The sequence below is a fragment of the Zea mays genome, unplaced genomic scaffold (genome assembly GCF_902167145.1).
Source record: "Zea mays cultivar B73 unplaced genomic scaffold, Zm-B73-REFERENCE-NAM-5.0 scaffold_591, whole genome shotgun sequence".
Classification (NCBI taxonomy): domain Eukaryota; kingdom Viridiplantae; phylum Streptophyta; class Magnoliopsida; order Poales; family Poaceae; genus Zea; species Zea mays.
The window spans coordinates 6,178-24,776 of record NW_023367247.1 but is presented as its reverse complement, the minus strand read 5'-3'; the positions used below and the strand labels follow the sequence as shown (position 1 = coordinate 24,776).

The 18,599-nt window shown below is 42.4% G+C and overlaps 1 non-coding gene across 1 annotated transcript; it reads left to right on the top strand.

Annotated features, from left to right (window-relative positions):
* The first annotated feature begins 5,786 nt into the window (after positions 1-5,786).
* On the top strand, positions 5,787-5,920 carry LOC118475718 (small nucleolar RNA Z247). Its single transcript, XR_004855074.1, has one exon. It is a non-coding gene; the product is annotated as a small nucleolar RNA Z247 (small nucleolar RNA).
* Positions 5,921-18,599: the final 12,679 nt, after the last annotated feature.

Here is an 18,599-nt window from a genome sequence, read left to right as displayed (position 1 = left end):
TTTTCCTATGTGGGTGGCGAAAGATTCTTGCTAGATTTGGATCTTAACTCATACCGCTGTTGTGGCTTGAAGGGAAAACCAATTCATCCTTATGCTTTTTGCGCTAGATAAGAACAAGAACTTCCCTTTAAGTCTTTCCGTCTTTCTACCTGACCTGCAGAGGACTAGATAGAGGCTGGCAAGCCATAGACTCATTGGGGTCTAAGTAAGTACAAACAACTTCAACTCCTCGCGAACCGACAGGACAGATTTCCCCGGCAGCTGCAGCTACTGGTATCAGCACCAACCAACTCTATTCTAGCCTCGTAAGCCACTTCTCCTCTCCCGGCAGGCTTGGTCTCGCCTTCTCCAATTATCGGCATCTCTCTCCTATTATCGTATGAGAATTCTAGCCAGTCACTTCGGGAAGGAAGTCAACTGCAAATAGCCAGCCTCCACGAACAGCAAAGGAGCTACGGCACTTCTGGCACTATCCTCAAACCCATATGGCGCGTCGTCAACCCAATTTGCCAAGCGTCAATCTCAATCTTCCAAAAAAAAGGAAACTAGCTATCTAGAGGAAACTAACTATCTCTATCTAGAAGAAGCTGAGAAAGGTACCGCTGTCTATGAAGCAAGGTCAGAATGTGCCGCTAAGATCCCAGCCAGGCTATGATAGCAGGAATAAGAAATTGCCATAGGGGAATCCATTCATTCTCGACCATACAGGGAGTTTAGTTTCGAGGATAGCGTATTCGTCCGAAGTCGTATTAGTTGGCATTGTCACTGGAACAGTTTCCTTGATATCATCTGTGGGCTCTCCATTGGTTTGGTCCGGCATCTTAGGTTTCGCAGGATCACTTCACTTAACTTATTTCATTTCGAGAAAGAGAACGATTCTTCTTCGATCTAGAAAGAACGATTCTTCTTCGAAGCATGAACCAACCCGCACCTGCCCTCAAAGCAGATACGAATCACGGAAACTTTGCCTCTTCTGAAGCGCAGAACCAGAAAACCCACGGCCTGCTGCTTGATTAGAAAAAGGAGATCCACGGCCTGTGAGTAACTACGCCATGTTACGAATCACAGCCTGACTTCCTCTAGATGAAAGCATAGGTAGTGACGACCTATTGTTTTCTTCTCAGCGGACCCAATGAGTAACTACGCCATGTTACGAATAAAAGCGAGGGAAAATCGGATGAGCAACTTTTGCAGCTATATGAAATGCACTTTGGAAAATCAGGTCTTGAGGACGAAAAACACGATAAAATGGACTTGCCTACTTTTGCACCGAAGAAACTCATAAGTAATCCAATTTCCGAGGACACGAACGGAAGTAAGCTGTTTTTGGTATTCGTATCGGAATTAGCCAGAAGAAGAAACCATTTTCACTGCCCTTCATTCTTTGGCCTGCCTGCCTTAGTGGCCCCTCTCTGATAAGGTTTTCAAAACGAAAAAAAAATGACAAATCTGGTCCGATGGCTCTTCTCCACTAACCACAAGGATATCGGTACTCTATATTTCATCTTCGGTGCCATTGCAGGAGTGATGGGCACATGCTTCTCCGTACTGATTCGTATGGAATTAGCCCGACCCGGCGATCAAATTCTTGGTGGGAATCATCAACTTTATAATGTTTTAATAACGGCTCACGCTTTTTTAATGATCTTTTTTATGGTTATGCCGGCGATGATAGGTGGATTTGGGAATTGGTTTGTTCCGATTCTGATAGGTGCACCTGACATGGCATTTCCACGATTAAATAATATATCATTCTGGTTGTTGCCACCAAGTCTCTTGCTCCTATTAAGCTCAGCCTTAGTAGAAGTGGGCAGCGGCACTGGGTGGACGGTCTATCCGCCCTTAAGTGGTATTACCAGCCATTCTGGAGGAGCAGTTGATTTAGCAATTTTTAGTCTTCATCTATCAGGTGTTTCATCAATTTTAGGTTCTATCAATTTTATAACTACTATCTTCAACATGCGTGGACCTGGAATGACTATGCATAGATTACCACTTTTTGTGTGGTCCGTTTTAGTGACAGCATTCCTACTTTTATTATCACTTCCGGTACTGGCAGGGGCAATTACAATGTTATTAACCGATCGAAACTTTAATACAACCTTTTTTGATCCAGCAGGAGGGGGAGACCCAATATTATACCAGCATCTCTTTTGGTTCTTCGGTCATCCAGAGGTGTATATTCTCATTCTGCCTGGATTCGGTATTATTAGTCATATCGTATCGACCTTTTCAAGAAAACCGGTCTTCGGGTATCTAGGCATGGTTTATGCCATGATAAGTATAGGTGTTCTTGGATTTCTAGTTTGGGCTCATCATATGTTTACTGTGGGCTTAGACGTTGATACGCGTGCCTACTTCACCGCAGCTACCATGATCATAGCTGTGCCCACTGGAATCAAAATCTTTAGTTGGATCGCTACCATGTGGGGAGGTTCGATACAATACAAAACACCCATGTTATTTGCTGTAGGGTTCATCTTTTTGTTCACCATAGGAGGGCTCACTGGAATAGTTCTAGCAAACTCTGGGCTAGACATTGCTCTACATGATACTTATTATGTGGTTGCACATTTCCATTATGTACTTTCTATGGGAGCCGTTTTTGCTTTATTTGCTGGATTTTACTATTGGGTGGGTAAAATCTTTGGTCGGACATATCCTGAAACTTTAGGCCAAATCCATTTTTGGATCACTTTTTTCGGGGTTAATCTGACCTTCTTTCCCATGCATTTCTTAGGGCTTTCGGGTATGCCACGTCGCATTCCAGATTATCCAGATGCTTACGCCGGATGGAATGCTCTGAGCAGTTTCGGTTCTTATATATCCGTAGTTGGGATTCGTCGTTTCTTCGTAGTTGTCGCAATCACTTCAAGCAGTGGAAAGAACAAAAGATGTGCGGAAAGTCCTTGGGCTGTTGAGCAGAATCCAACCACACTAGAATGGTTGGTACAAAGCCCTCCAGCCTTTCATACTTTTGGAGAACTTCCAACTATCAAAGAAACTAGAAACCAATCCAGTTGCTAGAAATCCATCATTAGCGAGACAATTATTTTTCTTTTCTTTTGATTTGTTTGGGCTTTGCCTTAACCGAAGCTATTGCATTGTTTGCACTTATGAGGGATCTTATTTGTGTTCTAAAATATTCGAGTAAAGTATGAAAGGCTGGAGCAACACTTCTCAATGCCACTTCCGGAAACAAATTCGTCGTGAATAAATAGAATAGCGGAATAAATAGAATAGGTTGGACATAGTTCCTTGTAGGATGAGTGGATACGTAACATAACCATTGGGGAGGCTTGATGTTTCCGTTCGTGGCGGGACATCCATCCCTCCCCTCACTTGAGTTTTGTAGGAAGTAAAGTGTCTCATATTCCATTCCATTCCAGTAGTATGAGCTTATTTCCTTTCCGATTCCGAGGCCACCATCTAGTGAGTGATTGGTATACTGCGGATGGTGGGAAAGAAGAGTGGGTAAGTGGGCTTCTTTCATGGGTTCGATTGGCTGGTTTTGACTGCCCTATTTTGCAGGATAGAAGAACTGTTTAATACTTTGGATCATGGATAATAAGCTGCTCTTGCAAAAGTGCCAGTGGTATAAAAGAAAAACTTCTCGACTTGGCAGATTCATTTCCTTTCTTTCGTCCTATGTTTGTGCAGGGGCCCCCGGTACCTGAATAGAGCGTGGATATTTATGGACGGGTCTAATCTCGTCGACATGCCACCCTCTCCTTTCAGTCGAGCATTTCACTCTCTCCTGTCGCTTTATTCGAGAATGCGAACACCTTAGCGCCCTCTACGCTCCTCCTTCCAATTGTTCGATCGTAGAATTGCACAAAAAAAGATTGAGAATCACCGATTGAACTCAGTAGAAGGTTTTCCCTGACTAAAGAGGCCTATGGAATAGAGGCGCGCAGCGTGGAAAGAATGGAAATTGCAAGTGCAAGACGGTAAAAACCGGGCTAGTTCTGCGTCGGTCATCATGCAACTTGACCACATGAAATTGGGGCGTCTCATTTCCGTGAGAATTGTAGTTGCATTCTCCTTGTGGAGAAGTCAAAGTGCCATAAAGGGTCGATCCATTCTATCTATTTAGAGGAGGGTGAGCCTACGACCACCAATTGCTTATCTCCAATTACCAATTGCAGCAGACTTGGACTAATGGAATTGCTTGAAGTGAAGACCAGTGAACAAAATGACAAAAAAGAATTGTTTACCTCTTTCGAGTTTCCACATTCTGGGCACAGCTAAGCGTTTAGTTTAGGCACATATTGGGTTTCAGACAGATAGGGAAGGTCAGCATGGGTTGACTGGGATCCCTCTGTTTCACTAGACTGGGGAGACGAGAACTATAGAATCTAAGGCGGCCCAGAGAAAGCAAGAGTGAGTTGCCCGGCCAAGCCCGTTGATTTGCTTCAGAACGAAGGTATTCGATTATTCCTGGGATGGGAGACATTGTGGATCTCTCGAGGACTATGAAGACCAAGGAGTCATGACTAATGATCCCGTACTTAGTGTGTACTGGTTTAGTAGGGAAGCCTTGCCTTTACCAGCTAAAGGGAAATAGGTGTGCTGGCTGCAGTGGAAAAGATCATATAATATAAGAAAGAAAGGGGTCGTCCCAAACTTGTGGAGTGCGATGGGGGACTTGGATCTAGTGCCGAGTGAGGAGCTTTGCGGAGCCTACTCCGGTAGACATATTCCGCAGCGAGATATTGAGTGCTGTCCGTGCTAAGGATAAGGACAGGTTAGGTTAGCTCTGATGGTGGGACATGCTGAGCGCACCCTAATCATCTTTGAATAAATAGCCCTCCACATTAGTGAATCCAAATCCAGAATACACATCCAAGGAAATGAGCATACTTCTTGGAACTACTAGAGAGTTCAAAACCTCTTGTCCCTTGGGCATAAATGATCAATTCTGTGAAAGGTTAGGCTAGTTGGTCCGGCGGAATGGAAACATTAGGGCTTGATTGACATACTCGAGACTTAGCAATCTGGGTTTCTTGGACTAGTTTTGTCAATGGGCTAAGACGAGATCCTACGGTTCACTTTTCTATCTTTAGCATTCCACTTCACTCCACAAGGGGAATCATGGATGAACAAGACAAACCGGGCCTACTCCTTCCCAATCTTCTGAACACTACTTATGATTTTCGCTACGGCACTTGAGTTGGATATCTTAGAGAGTCTAAGCCCGTACTCTGAGGTTGGTGAAGGGAAGTGAAACGTAAGCGAGGTTTCGAAGAAACGATAGAAAAATCGATTTAGACTAGTCTCCCTCCTCTCTATATTATCTGAAATGTTCCAAACCAAAGTAGGAACTGCTGGGATGGGAATAGGACCAGCCAATCCGTCGTGCTTTGATAGCGTGCCAGCCGAGCGACTAGCTTGTCAGGTAATATGCATTTCCAGGTCAGCAAGTAGGTAAGCTGCGGTGGGGGGCCTGACTGGCGCAACTAAAGCCCCCGAGGAGAAGATCAAGGGGAAAGACGCCGAAGTCGTCAATCCATTGTATGAATCATGGATGGCAACTGATCAACAGGTACTCGGATACTTGTTGCTTGCAATGACTAAAGAAATTCTTGTGCAAGTCTCCGCCTGCCGCACAGCTGCCGAAGTCTGGAGTGTCCTTGAGACAACCTTCTCATCTGTGACGAAGGCGCGCGTCGTCAATAGTCAATACAAGAATCGCGCTCTCCAGCTTGAAGAAAGGCGACCTATCTATCACCGAATATGTCGGGAAGATGCGGGCGCTTGGAGTGGAGATGTCCAACGCTGGCAAGCCGATCGACGATGAAGACCTTGTCTCCTACATCCTGGCAGGCCTCGACGACGACTACAACTAGGTTGTGACCACACTGAAGAACCGATCTATATACTGTGGGGGAAGCCTACGCGCAACCCCTAAGCTTCGAGCAGCGCAGGGAACTGCTCCATGGCTCAAGTTATCACTCATCCTCGACACACATTGTCCCTCGAGCTTATCCAAAAAAACCCTTATCTCCGGATGTACATTACCGGAAAGCAATATAGCAACTGATAGTTTAATAATAAATCGAACTATTGATTGAAGGTCAAAAGCTACTGTTCATCCAGATCAGTGAGAGATGGGGCCAATCCCTGGCTCGAACGGTTTACGAATAGGTTTCCAATCTAGATTGATATCCTGCCCGTAGGGAATATGTATTTATTGGCCAAACCAACGTCTGTGCAGAAATATGACATTAATCAAGCTTTATTTCAGAAAAAAAAACAGGAATAATGGTTTAAGTGTTCTAATTCTTCAGTACATTCAGGGAAAGAAGCCCGCCGACCCACTCTTCTTTCACCCTCCATCACCCCCAACAACTAGGGGGAAGTGAAGGAGGGGCCTCGGAATAACTTATTCTTATATATTTGATAAAGATAGTTATCCTACACGTGTTATAACTTTGTTTTTTAACAATGAATACAGTAATCGTAGTTACTGTGCAATCGCTTCAGTTCATACATCATACTATTGTGTCCATCCATACTATACTATTGGCATGGTGATTTATGAAATCATAGTATAGTAGTGACGTAATATTTATTTTATATTATTCTTATAATCATTTATTCTCTTAGTCTTTTGGGGGACTAAAACGCTTAAGCAGTCAACTATAATATCTTGAGGAAAGTAATAAAGTTCTCTTTCATATTCATATATAGTATGTTCTGTGTTATACAATTCATTATGGGAGTCGTAGACTTTGCCTATTTGCTCAATAAATCCTTGTGTAGTAGGAGATAGGAGATCATATCTTAGCTGCTTAGCTCGATATATAATATTGTCATACATGAATTTATTAATTATAAATATGGGGTGTCCCAATCGAATCGAGTCATTGCTTTCCTATATAGGCTTGGGAATGCTGCGCCATACAATGGTGTTGTGATGAAATTATCATGAACTGTGTATACAGGTACTGTATTATTACCAGATTCATATTCATCCATTAGAATATCAATAAAATGAATTACAGTTAAGGCATCCTTCTGATGGATGAAGTTAGCAAAAGTGGAACTAGTGTTCTTCCGAGTATTCTTTTTGTTCGTGGGTATTCGTAGCGTTACGACTGATTTTTTCATTTTAGGATTAGAACCATGCCATGGGTTTGGTATTTAACAGTTATTTTGACAGGTTCCATGATTATATAATCTTGGACTGTAATCCAGTATTCTGTGGAATATATAACTGGTTTATTGATAAAACCACTAACCCAGCTAATACTTGCAACCAAATGCATGAGGTTCCTCATATCTTTATATTCAGATTCCCAGAAATTGTAACATTCTTTAATAATAGTTTTTAAATCTTCTACTACCATATAACTACCAATCTTTCCCAGCAGATCAATAGCTGTGCTAAATTTGGATTTCCCATACACAATAGGCATAAAGATATTTTTGATGATATCACGATCAAATAAGCTACACACATATCTGGTGATAATATGTTCACCGTATTTCCGTTCAATATATTTCTTAAAATCAGAGTCAATAATTTCATAAATATTATTTATTTTATTATTCTCACTTATAAGATTAGTATTTCTAGCCATGGTAATATTACCCAGTAAATAACTCAACATTTGATATGCACTTGCTGATGCGTCCAGGTGAATTGGTGTTCTAGCAATCTTATCAGAGTCACGGTTTTTTAGTGTAATAACACTCGAGAGAAACTGAAATGGGTGTCTAGCCTTACGTGCTAGATTAGCCAATCTGTCTAGCACGATATCAGCCTTATTACTATTTAAGTCAGGACACTCATGTATATTTTTAATAAACCATATTATACCTTCATTATAATTCTTCCAATATTTGGAATAATGGAAAGCTGTTGAAGCCATAAAGGTTCGTATGCCCTGACTACCTTTATCTGGGGGTGTATCTGTCACCCCACTTTGCGCAAAGAGTATGAGAGATCTAACAAGATCTCGTTCGTGGTAATGAAAAGGACCATATCGGTAATTTCGTCCCCTAAAGTCCAAAAACGTTGGGAAATACAAATTGTAATTTTGTAAAGCATCAGCTAGTTTTAAAATGTATTGCTCGTAGCAGGCAGACTGAATGTTTTTTATCCAAATGTTGATCAAGTCTTTTAAAGAAAAATATTTTTTCATTTCTTTGTCATTCAAGTAATGATGTTTTAGTCTTACAGTCCCCTCCGTTCTATCAATAGAAGCAAGAATGCTAGGCATGAGAAGCCCTGATGCATGGTATATATCCTTACATTTTACCAAATGACATAATAATTTTGTATTTATTTGATATGGCACACTCTGTAACTTGTTTATTACACGGGTTAGTCGAGCTGTTTTTTCATCACTCACCATATAATATATATGTTAAAACGCTCTTCATCGTGTGTAGATAACAGGGTTGAGGTATTGGTATAATGACCAAGTACTTCTGGGTCAGAAGATAAGTACCCACCCGTTAGATCCCTCAGTTTGGTTGTTACTCTGTCGTTATTCAGCCGTTTGGGTCTGCGATTCCTCCATTCAATTCAAGTGGTGGACACACCATAGGTAATGCTATATGGAGCGGTAGCTCCTTAATGTCAAATACACACCTAACATAGGTGATATACTTTGCATACTTACCTTTTTTAGGGCTCTTGATATCACCATGAGGATGGTAGATCTCAACCAAATTCCTATTATTTAGCCAGGTAAATAGGGTACTCCCTATATTATACAGCTCTTTAGAGCTATCTGATTTATTGCTTTTATTATTAGCTTCTTCTTTCGGAATATCAGTTGTCTGATTAAGACTATCATCTGTCACCTCAGCCATAGTCTCAACAACAGAATCTGGGAAGTTGATAGAGGATTCTCTAATTCAGCTCTCATTATTCGTGTAATTTCTTACGTTTATGTCTAATTCAGCTACTAAAGTAGACAGACGTACACTTTTTTGTTCCAGTGCAAAAACATTAAAGTGCTTGCTTAGCACCCATATAACAATAGTTTCAATTGTATATGTCCCCATTGCTCTGACTATAACCTTATCTGACTCATTTTGTAATTTATCAAGAAGATAATCCATATAAAATCTTTATTGAAGAATAATACCTTCAACTGTGGTATATTATTATATAGTATTTTCTTTACAGTGAAGAGTCATATCTTCCACTTTGAGTTGTATATTTCTGAATTCTGAATCTGATAGATCTTCTCTCCATGAGTTTTTGATAAACTAAAAAACTTTATAAGTCAGTTTTTCCTCTCTCTTATTATCAAGTGATTCTGTTTCGTAGGACTTCATGAGGGTATCCCAGAACTGATAAAGTAGATCTAACATCTCAGTAGTGTACTTACCATTCTTTTCTTTGGGCACCCAAAATTAGGAGTTATACCTCCTAGTTTTTGATTCCCACTCCTCAAATACAGTTTGGTTTTGAGATTCTATCATTTTTTTACTGATCTCTTGATCATCGCGTTCTCTTACTGTATTATCAAGCTCGATGACAGGAGCGCTGCTTTCCCTAAAAGGATCCAGTACAGGGTTAGGTTTTTCCTGGGATAGTTGTTTCACAACATTGTCTACATATTCTTCAGCTTGAGCAATTTCTTCTTCTCTAGCTTTAGCTTTAGCTTTCGCTTTTTCTGCTCTAGTTGCTGCTTTAGAGAAAGCTTTAGCTTTCGCTTTTTCTGCTCTAGTTTTTTTTGAATAACACCGTGAAATTATCATATTAATTTGAAATAAATAAGAGCCTTTCATTAAAAAGAGCATTTTCATTTTTATTTTATTTTCTTAAAACTTATCATATCGTCCGGTGGTGGATATTCCAATCATATAAGAGTATCAACTTTATTTATAGTAATGATACTAATGATGTGTCTTTACCTTGGCTTGATCTAGTAGTTAGTTACTAGATCCGACACCCGGATCTTTGTGTGAATCTAATATTGATGCTCGGTATTTGAATCCGTTCTGCAAATCAATATTAGATTAATTGGTTTGTACCTTTATAATATCGCTTAATCGGGAGGTTACTTTTTACCAATGAAGATCTCTCGAGCTGCTCAAAGATCTTTAAGTGGCTTAGCTTACGAGGTAGACTTGATCATGATCCATATCCAACCTTCTCCCATCTGCTTCTGTCTCTAAAGATTAGAGTCATCGACGCGATTCAAGTCCAGTGCTGATAAAATCCTGCTGTCCAGTTCGGGAAAGCAAGTGATTGATTAGTTCCATTGGTCTATTGGCTTCAGCTTCCAGTCTACCTCATTTCTATCAAAATGATCTGGTGTCTTTAGCGCGTACTACCAGTTAAGGAGCCATATCCGAGGCTCTATCAGCTGTTATACCCTCCTGGGCAAGCGTGTTATTGAGGGCTCTTTATCCCGTTTTTACACTAAAGGGATAGGGTGAAGAGCGACCTCGATAGGGAGCACGAGCGATGCAAGCAACAGGAGGACAAGACAAGCCAATGGGATGAAGCCCTTATCAGGTCCATCTTTGATGAGAGGGCAGTAAAGAAAAGAGGTTCTTGGGCTGTCTCACATAGCCTAGCTTTTGGTCGGCTCTCTCGCTATATCCACCCGGATATCGCTTCGTTCACCTACTCTGAGCGGGGTATTTTCCAGTCAGGGATTTCTCCCCATTCCGAGTAAGAGTAATTCACTCTCGTCTGTTTGCCAAAAATGCGGGGTCTAATTTGTTGATTCTCGGATACGAAGATATCAAATGGGATACATCAAACTGGCATGTCCAGTGACTCATGTGTGGTATTTGAAAGGTCTTCCTAGTTATATTATATCGCGAATCTTTTAAATAAACCCCTTAAGAAATTGGAGGGCCTAGTATACGGCGATTTCTCTTTTGCTAGGCCCAGCGCTAAAAAACCTACTTTCTTACGATTACGGGGTTTATTCGAAGATGAAATTGCATCTTGTAACCACAGCATTTCTCCCTTTTTTTCTACCCCAGGCTTTGTTTCGAAATCGGGAAATTGCGACAGGCCTTTTATTCATAACATTAGTAGTTACTCATTGGGTGCTATTAGAGAACAATTAGCGGATTTGGATTTGCGAATTATTTTATTATAGAGAATTCCGTGGTGGAATGGAAGGAATTAGAAGACGAGGGGTATAGTGGAGATGAATGGGAAGGGATGGCAGGAACAAGGTAGGGCTTCGGCTCTTCTTTATCGGTATCGGTAGTCTTTCTTGCTATAGGTAATGTCTTGACTTCGTTGATGGTTGCAGGAACTGCTTCAGTTTCACAGGCCCCTTTCAGAACGATATGTAGTAGCTCATCCTAATTGAAGTATTTCATTCTGGCGAGCGTTCCTTTCATTGGAAATCTTATGAGTGTCTTTCCTGGTTTTTAAAGACGGGTTTTCATATGCCGTCTGCGCTTGGCTTCGGCTGTAGAAAGAAGTCCCTTTCTCTCAGGCAAGAGGAGCCTTATCCAGGATTCGCTCTAGCCGCTTGACTTATCTGCTTTTGGCTCTAAGGGTATCACTCTGTCTTTTTTCTATCTTTTCAAACTATTAAGATTCTGCTTTTCCAGAGGACTCTAACTACAAGGTATTGCTTCGAATGGCCCCGTATAAATAGATTTCAGAAGGAATTGACTGCCATTATTGTTTCCGTATCTGGCACTGCTCAATCCTCTATGGAAACAACGGTACTTCCGTTCCTTTCATATCCTGCCTTGCCAAAGAAAGCGCTATTGAATTCCAAACATGCGCTCGATGACTTGATCACGAACGATACAGCCCTTATCTTATCGATAGTTCAGCATTCAAGTTAAGCATGAAAGAGAACGGGGGTAGGTCAAGCTAAACCAGAACAATCCGCGCTAGTAGCTCAAAGCAAGAAAACGTATGCTAGTGACTAAGGCGCAATCCAACTGCTCTATAAAGGCTCTGCTTGTGCTATTGCCCCTTACGAAAGTCCAGGAAAGGATGGATAAGAGGATGAGTTAGGGAATCCTACGTAGGTACGAAATGAAATCCACTCCTAAACTTAGTTGTATTGGTATTGGCCTGCCACCTAGCTAGAATAGAAGGAAGAATCTCGTAAATCTAGATTAAGTAGCACAAGCTGATTTAGAAGGATCAAGTAAGATGAAATTTCAATGACCCAAAGGAAGGTGTGTTTGCTTAAGGATGGGGATCCGGTTGTGCCGTGCCGGCCCCGGGAATCGGCGAACTACGCTACACAGTCAGATACCTAAGCGAACGGATAAGGGAAAGCCCGCTATATTATATATAGTAATCACCTGCCAAAAGGAAAGCCTGACCGAGAATAATAATAGGTCTATGCGCCGAACAAGCAACGGTATATTAGAGATAGTAAGGAGTTGTATACACGGGGGTATGCATTCATGTCACGCTTTCTGTGTGATAAGAGGTTGCTAGCTAGCAAGTATAGAAACAGGAGATATGCGTAGTTAACAGAAGCAAGGGAATATGCGTGAGTTGATTTGAGAGTTTTTTTGAGAAAAAGCAATTTGGAAAATGCATTGCATTTTCAAGGGATTGCCAAGCTAGGCTAGGGATCGTCCGCGGGTATCAGATCAGGAATATCGTATTTATCTCTTCTAATCTAGATCCCACTTCCCTCCACTTCTTGCCTCACGCCCGTCAAACCTGACTCCACATTAACGACTGTCCTTCCACCCAATTCCCCGCACCCTTGCATCACATCTCCAACCCCTGCCTCCACGCGATCTTCCACAATCGTACCCCCCACCTCTGAAGCTTGCATAACCCCCGACGAACCTGTCTGCACCTGCGGGCCCGCGCTTACATCATTGGCATCGCATGATTAAACATCAGCACGCGCACTTCCCTCCGTTTTCGATGCCGACAGGGGGCTGCTAGGGGGTGTCAAGTTTCGTTTCGGTCGTGTCAGACGACATGCAGGGGGGCAATGGCTGCCAACGGAATCTATAATAATTCGATACTAGGTCAACTGTACCATCGGACTTGTAAGAACATGTAAAATGTACGAGGTTGTACCAGCTGTGTGCAGTCCTCCGGCACGGGTTAAGTGTCCTGCATAGATCTTCCCCTCTCTCCCAACCCAAAGAAGAGATGTTCGCTTCATAGCCTTCTCTTCCGAGATAAACCCTACAAAGGATCCTAATCGTGCTAGCCTTTCATGGACTCTTCTTGGATTTCCTTTCAGCTGCGCCCAGCACCTCTCTAGTTTCTCTACGAGATGGAGATGGCTCATTCTCTAGTTTTCCTACGAGATATAAGTCAGTTTCTATCGTACTTTGAAGTTCAGGAAGGAGTTATTAATTAAGACGAAGAAGAACTGGGTGGGGATATGCCTTTCCCATAACAATAGAAAGAATCAAAGCCAATATACACTATAACTATAGAGGCCTACCTATGAAAAGTGAGATGAGAGCTTTGTGCTAATAATTGATTATAAAGGTGTACCTATCGACCCCAGGTAATTAATGCCCTATCCTTCTACTTGAAAAACGTTACGTTAGACTTGACCAACTGTTAATACCAATCCGGCAGCAATAACTACTACTAATGCATATTCATATCCCACTAGTAGACTTAGCAGACTGTGACCTAGCCAGTCTATTTGTTGACAACAGACCAGTACTATCCATCAATGCCACAAAGACCATAGACGACCTCTATTTCGTGGAAGAACTCCTTCTCATATGATGCAGGGCAATAAGACCAACTGCCCGCCCTACCTAGTGAGAAGAAAGCTTATAAATATAAGCATAAACGAATTCCTAGCCGAGCCCTATACTTACCTGCTTGTACGGTCAATGCCCTAGTAGACATCAACTTGTTCATAAACTCCAGCCTTATCTACGCTGCTTTACCCGACCCAGGTGACCTACTTTCTCAGATGAGAGATTCGGCGGAGTAGTAGGAAGTCCCTGTGGAGAACTAGAAGACAAAACGAATATAGCGGACCAAGCAATGAATGACCTAGCCTAGGTAGTCCTATGTTTGACCAATGCTGCCTTGTATGTCTTGATCCAAGATTTCTCAGCAAAAAAAGACATGGGATTATTGATCAATTCACCATCCTCTTCATCTGAGTGTGCTTCCACTTTATCGTTTGTGGCATGTGCATTATGCAACAAGTAGATTCCTGATAAATGAACCTTCTCCACAGGACCAGCAGGTACCTCAGCAGTCCACTACTACTACTGCTGGACAGCCTAGTTCTTCTACACCACCAGCTATAGCTCCTAATGATCCATCATCAATCAGTTCGACTTCAGTTCCACCTACCAAGCCGAAGCAGCCATTTCCAGAACGGTTTGAGAAGTCAAGTGAAGACAAGCAGTTTGCTAAGTTTCTTGAGATGATTCAAGATGCGCAGATTACCATCCCCATCCTTGATGCTGTCTTACATGTTCCGATGTATGCAAAGTTCTTTAAGGACAAAGAAGCGAAACATTAACGAGCCAGAAGTGGTTACTCTTACTAATACTCTTACTCTTACTAATACTAAGGTTGATTTAAGTTTCTCTGGTTCTTGATTGAGTCTTTGTCTTGCAGTTGCAGGAGTGATGTCAAACCTCTTGCTTGAGTTGTCTGTATTGGAAGTCGTGTAAGCGGCTTCTTCCGAATTTGCCTTGCCTCCGGGTCTAGTACGTATGAAAAGATGTCAGCGTCGTGGCGATTGCCTTTCCTGGTCTGGTGGTGAAGGATTCTATTCCCGAGCGGCTAAGGTCCAATCCGGTATTCTATTTCGTCTGTGCGAGCATTAAAACCAACCATTGCCGACGTCCTCATATTCTCTAATTTGGCTAATCTCCGTGCATTAGCAGGTTAAGCAAATCGATTCCAACTCAGTGGCAGATAGGCTGCAACATTTCTTTCCTAATAACTAAGACTTTCTTTACTACTTTACCAACCCATATCACGCTAACTGATACTGTGCCTAGTGATTGATGAAGGTCACAGAGGAGTAAGAATAGCAAAGCCTACAAATAATGTGATAAGAGTTCGGTTTGGCGTGGCTGGACATTTAGGATTAGCTTACTTGGCGCTATCCACAGTTACCACCTTTTCAACCACATCATCTCTTTTACTTTCTCTCGAAGCTTCTAGCCAGCGAAAGCCTAGTGAATCCAGAGCCATCTTCCTTCCTATTAGCTCTCTCTCAGGGATTCGAATGCCCATTGGCATTATTAAAAACAAGTGCCCAGCCCAACTTGCTTGCATATCTCGGGAACTCTTGAAACATAAGGAATAGGAGGATGCTTCGATTCTCTTGTTGTCGACTAAGCGGAGCGGGGTTCTAATGAGACAGACGCGTATTTCACCCTTTAGATTCCCTTTTGCTCCCTCGATCAACGTTAGAATCTTTCTCCCGGTACGGGAAGTTGAAAGCCAGCGTTCGGCACAATAGCTCCGCGAAAAGACTCGCTCAGGCTATCTTCCTTGAAAAGTATCTACTTATCATATCAAATCAAACTGAGCACTCCTGGCTGATTGCAAGCCGGTTTCAACACCGGTAGCACCCAACTCACAACTCTCTTCTAATCTAATCTTGGTTCGCTTCTCGCTGATCCGACTCCCTATCGCCAAATTGTCGGTGCTCTACAGTACTTCACTTTTACAAGACCTGATATCTCATATGCAGTAAACCTAGCATGTCAGTTCATGCAACACCCACGAGATTTGCACTGGCAAGCATTAAAGCGTATTTTTCGGGATTTAAAGGGTACATTATGGCCTCCAACTTTATTATGGACCCTTTGATTCAATCCTTTTTTCTCCTCGAAAGCTTGCTTCTTTTATCTGCCGAAATTCTTCATTACGTCAATAGCAGCCGGATCTTTATGCGAATCATTCTTTTCTTACTAAGCCCATCCGAGTTAAGACGTCAGGAAAGGACTGGCAAGAAAGCCATTGGCTGGGTCTCAAAAATGAAAGCATATACTGATGGCAGTATTTATAGGTACAAGGCCCGCCTCGTCGCCAAAGGGTATACTCAGATTGGGTGAGGGTATTGACTACCATTATACATTTGCTCTTGTGGCCAAGTGAGTAACTCTTCGAGTTTGACATGTAGTGCACTTCTCGAAAATCGATGAAAGGGCAGGGAACACCCCAAGGAAAAGCTATCCAACTACTATTTCCTATTCTGCTTTGCTTAGTCCCAAGCCTTAATGGATCACTTCTTCAAGCGCCTCATATGGGCCTTGGGTATCTTCCCTACTTGACGTCACTTGCCGCAAGCTAGTATTCGAATTCTTAATGATACGTAGTAAAAACAAATCGGTTGATTCATCAACGACTTCCTAGCTAGGAGGACTACCCTCTTTATTGACTTCGCTACTGAGACCACTTCCAAGTAAGAGCGCAAGCCGACCGAGCATACCTTCTTTGCAAGCCGTGGTCCCACAACGGACCGAAATGGCCATCAGAAAGCAGATTCATTTTCTGATAGAAAAAGCCACTTTCTCGATTCAAGATCTCCGCTTCCTCTCCTTATTTGGATCATGTGCATTTTAGCCTGATTTCTATTTCTAGTTCTAGACTCCTCTCAAACTAGCCTTTTTGAGGGTTCAAACTGAGATTGAATATTCATAGTCTCAAATGGGTTCTACCTCTAGGTTTCTTTACTCCACTTTGAATTTTCATAGATTATTTCAGGTAGGTAAGGAGGCCCGTATTCCCTCCGCTATATCTCATTCCTGGATTTGCCTGCCTCTATATGGCCTCTATATATCTAGTAGGAGATTGAGTAGCACTTGACTAGATTGACTGGTGCGTGCGCATTTCCGAATTGCATTTCTTTGACTGACTTGTATTTCCTATATTTCCTTTGGGATTTTCATGGCCTTACAGAGTGAGTTAAGTGACTTGGAGTTAGTTATTTCCCGGATTCCTCGCAACAAAGAGATTGGTTCCTGGTCCTCATTATTATTGTAAGTGAGTGATGCTTTTTCTTAGAGCTCTGCGCGCGCTCTTCTTTCGAGAAGGCTATATATATATATTGGAACTTCCCCTACTAAAAAGTACTGCAGGAAACCATTCTTTTCTTCTGATACGCCCACTTTTTTTATAGCTAGGTGCCGCCCGCCCGGGACCAAGGCAGGCTATAGTATAGGCGGATTGCCCAACCGATCATAATCATAGGTTCAACCACACCAGAAAAGTGTTTATACATTTGGAAGACTTACTACACTGGAACCTAGATATCAACTAAACTAGGAAGTAGAAGCTAGGGCAGAGCCGTTTGGCAGGCTGCCCTCCGTCAATCAAAGATAGCTGTCCAGAAAGAAAGCTGGGAAAGGTACCAGCCCCAGGTGAAGAATAGGAAGTCCTATCAAGCAAGAGTTCGGACGGCGTTAATCGAAGAGCTTACCGGTCTGTGTTCCATCAATGCCCTTCTGACTGGCCTGAGAGTTGGGTGATTAGCGAAAAGAAAAGCACTAGCCACGGACCAAGGAGCAGTGTGAATCGAACAATGCATGAAAATGAATGATTGGCTTCTTGTCCTGCACCCGCCCCTTTTGCCAATCTAGTAAATTGGACCTCGGATCTGATAATGGCTAGTTGATACATACGGAGTTATAAGGTCGACCCTCACTTCCTTCAATGAAAGCTAGGGCTAAGGGTTATTGGAATAAGGATTCCGGCTGGTTAGGTTAAGGGAATATCTAGGTCTGCTTACTTCTTCAGCTAATGAGTCTCCTTCTTCCAGGTTCCAAAGCGTAGGCCAAGGACCCGGACCTCGATCCGTCAATAGAAATACTCCAACCAGAAAGTAAGAAGGAAGGCTAGTAGTAGGCAGATAAGAAAGGTAGAAGCATGGCAGTCGTCGGATAAGAAAAGAGGAAACCCGGGTGAAAGGAAAAATGAAATACTGGAATCCGTTCGCTACTCTTGTTAACCCTCACTCTGACTAGGGTTGTCCCACCAACCCGATGCTATGATCATGATACGATTTACCGGACTAGCCGGCATACGCTCACTTCCTTCAATCAACACAACTGTGAAGTCGTATTGCATTGCATCTCGGGTCAGGTTGACTTGACTGGTTTCCTTGACTTGTTTCAAAAGAGACTGCTCTAAGGGAGGGGCTACTTTTGCTTGTGCTTGTGAGTCTTCATAGAACCTTGCTTTCGAGCTAGAACGAAGCGCTGGTAGACTAGCTTCTTTTTTGCAGCGGAAAGAAACAAACTCAAGGAAAGGATAGGATAGCCAGTAGAGAAGAAAGGATAGGAAAAGGAAAGGTATACTTTTCACAGCCGACAAGCTTTCATTTAAGCCCTAAAGAACTAGCTTCCTGGCGGACTTACTCACTCGATCGCCGGCTTTCAGAGGACGAAGGGCTCGTTTTTGATTCGTAACATTAGTAGTTACTCATTGGAAGAGAACTCGGTAGTGAATCAAATCTCTTTTCTGCTCTTCACTTCAAGTAGGTGGCCATGGACTTGCCTACTTTCCCTATTATAGTATAGTATAGGGGACCAGAAGTTTTGAATTGTCAATAGGCTTTCCGGAGGTCAAATAGGGTTTCGTTTTTACACTGCACTGGGCTTGATCCAAAAGCAATCGACTAGATAGAGGCTGCCATAGGCTTCAGTGATTTCTCCGTTATAGGAGA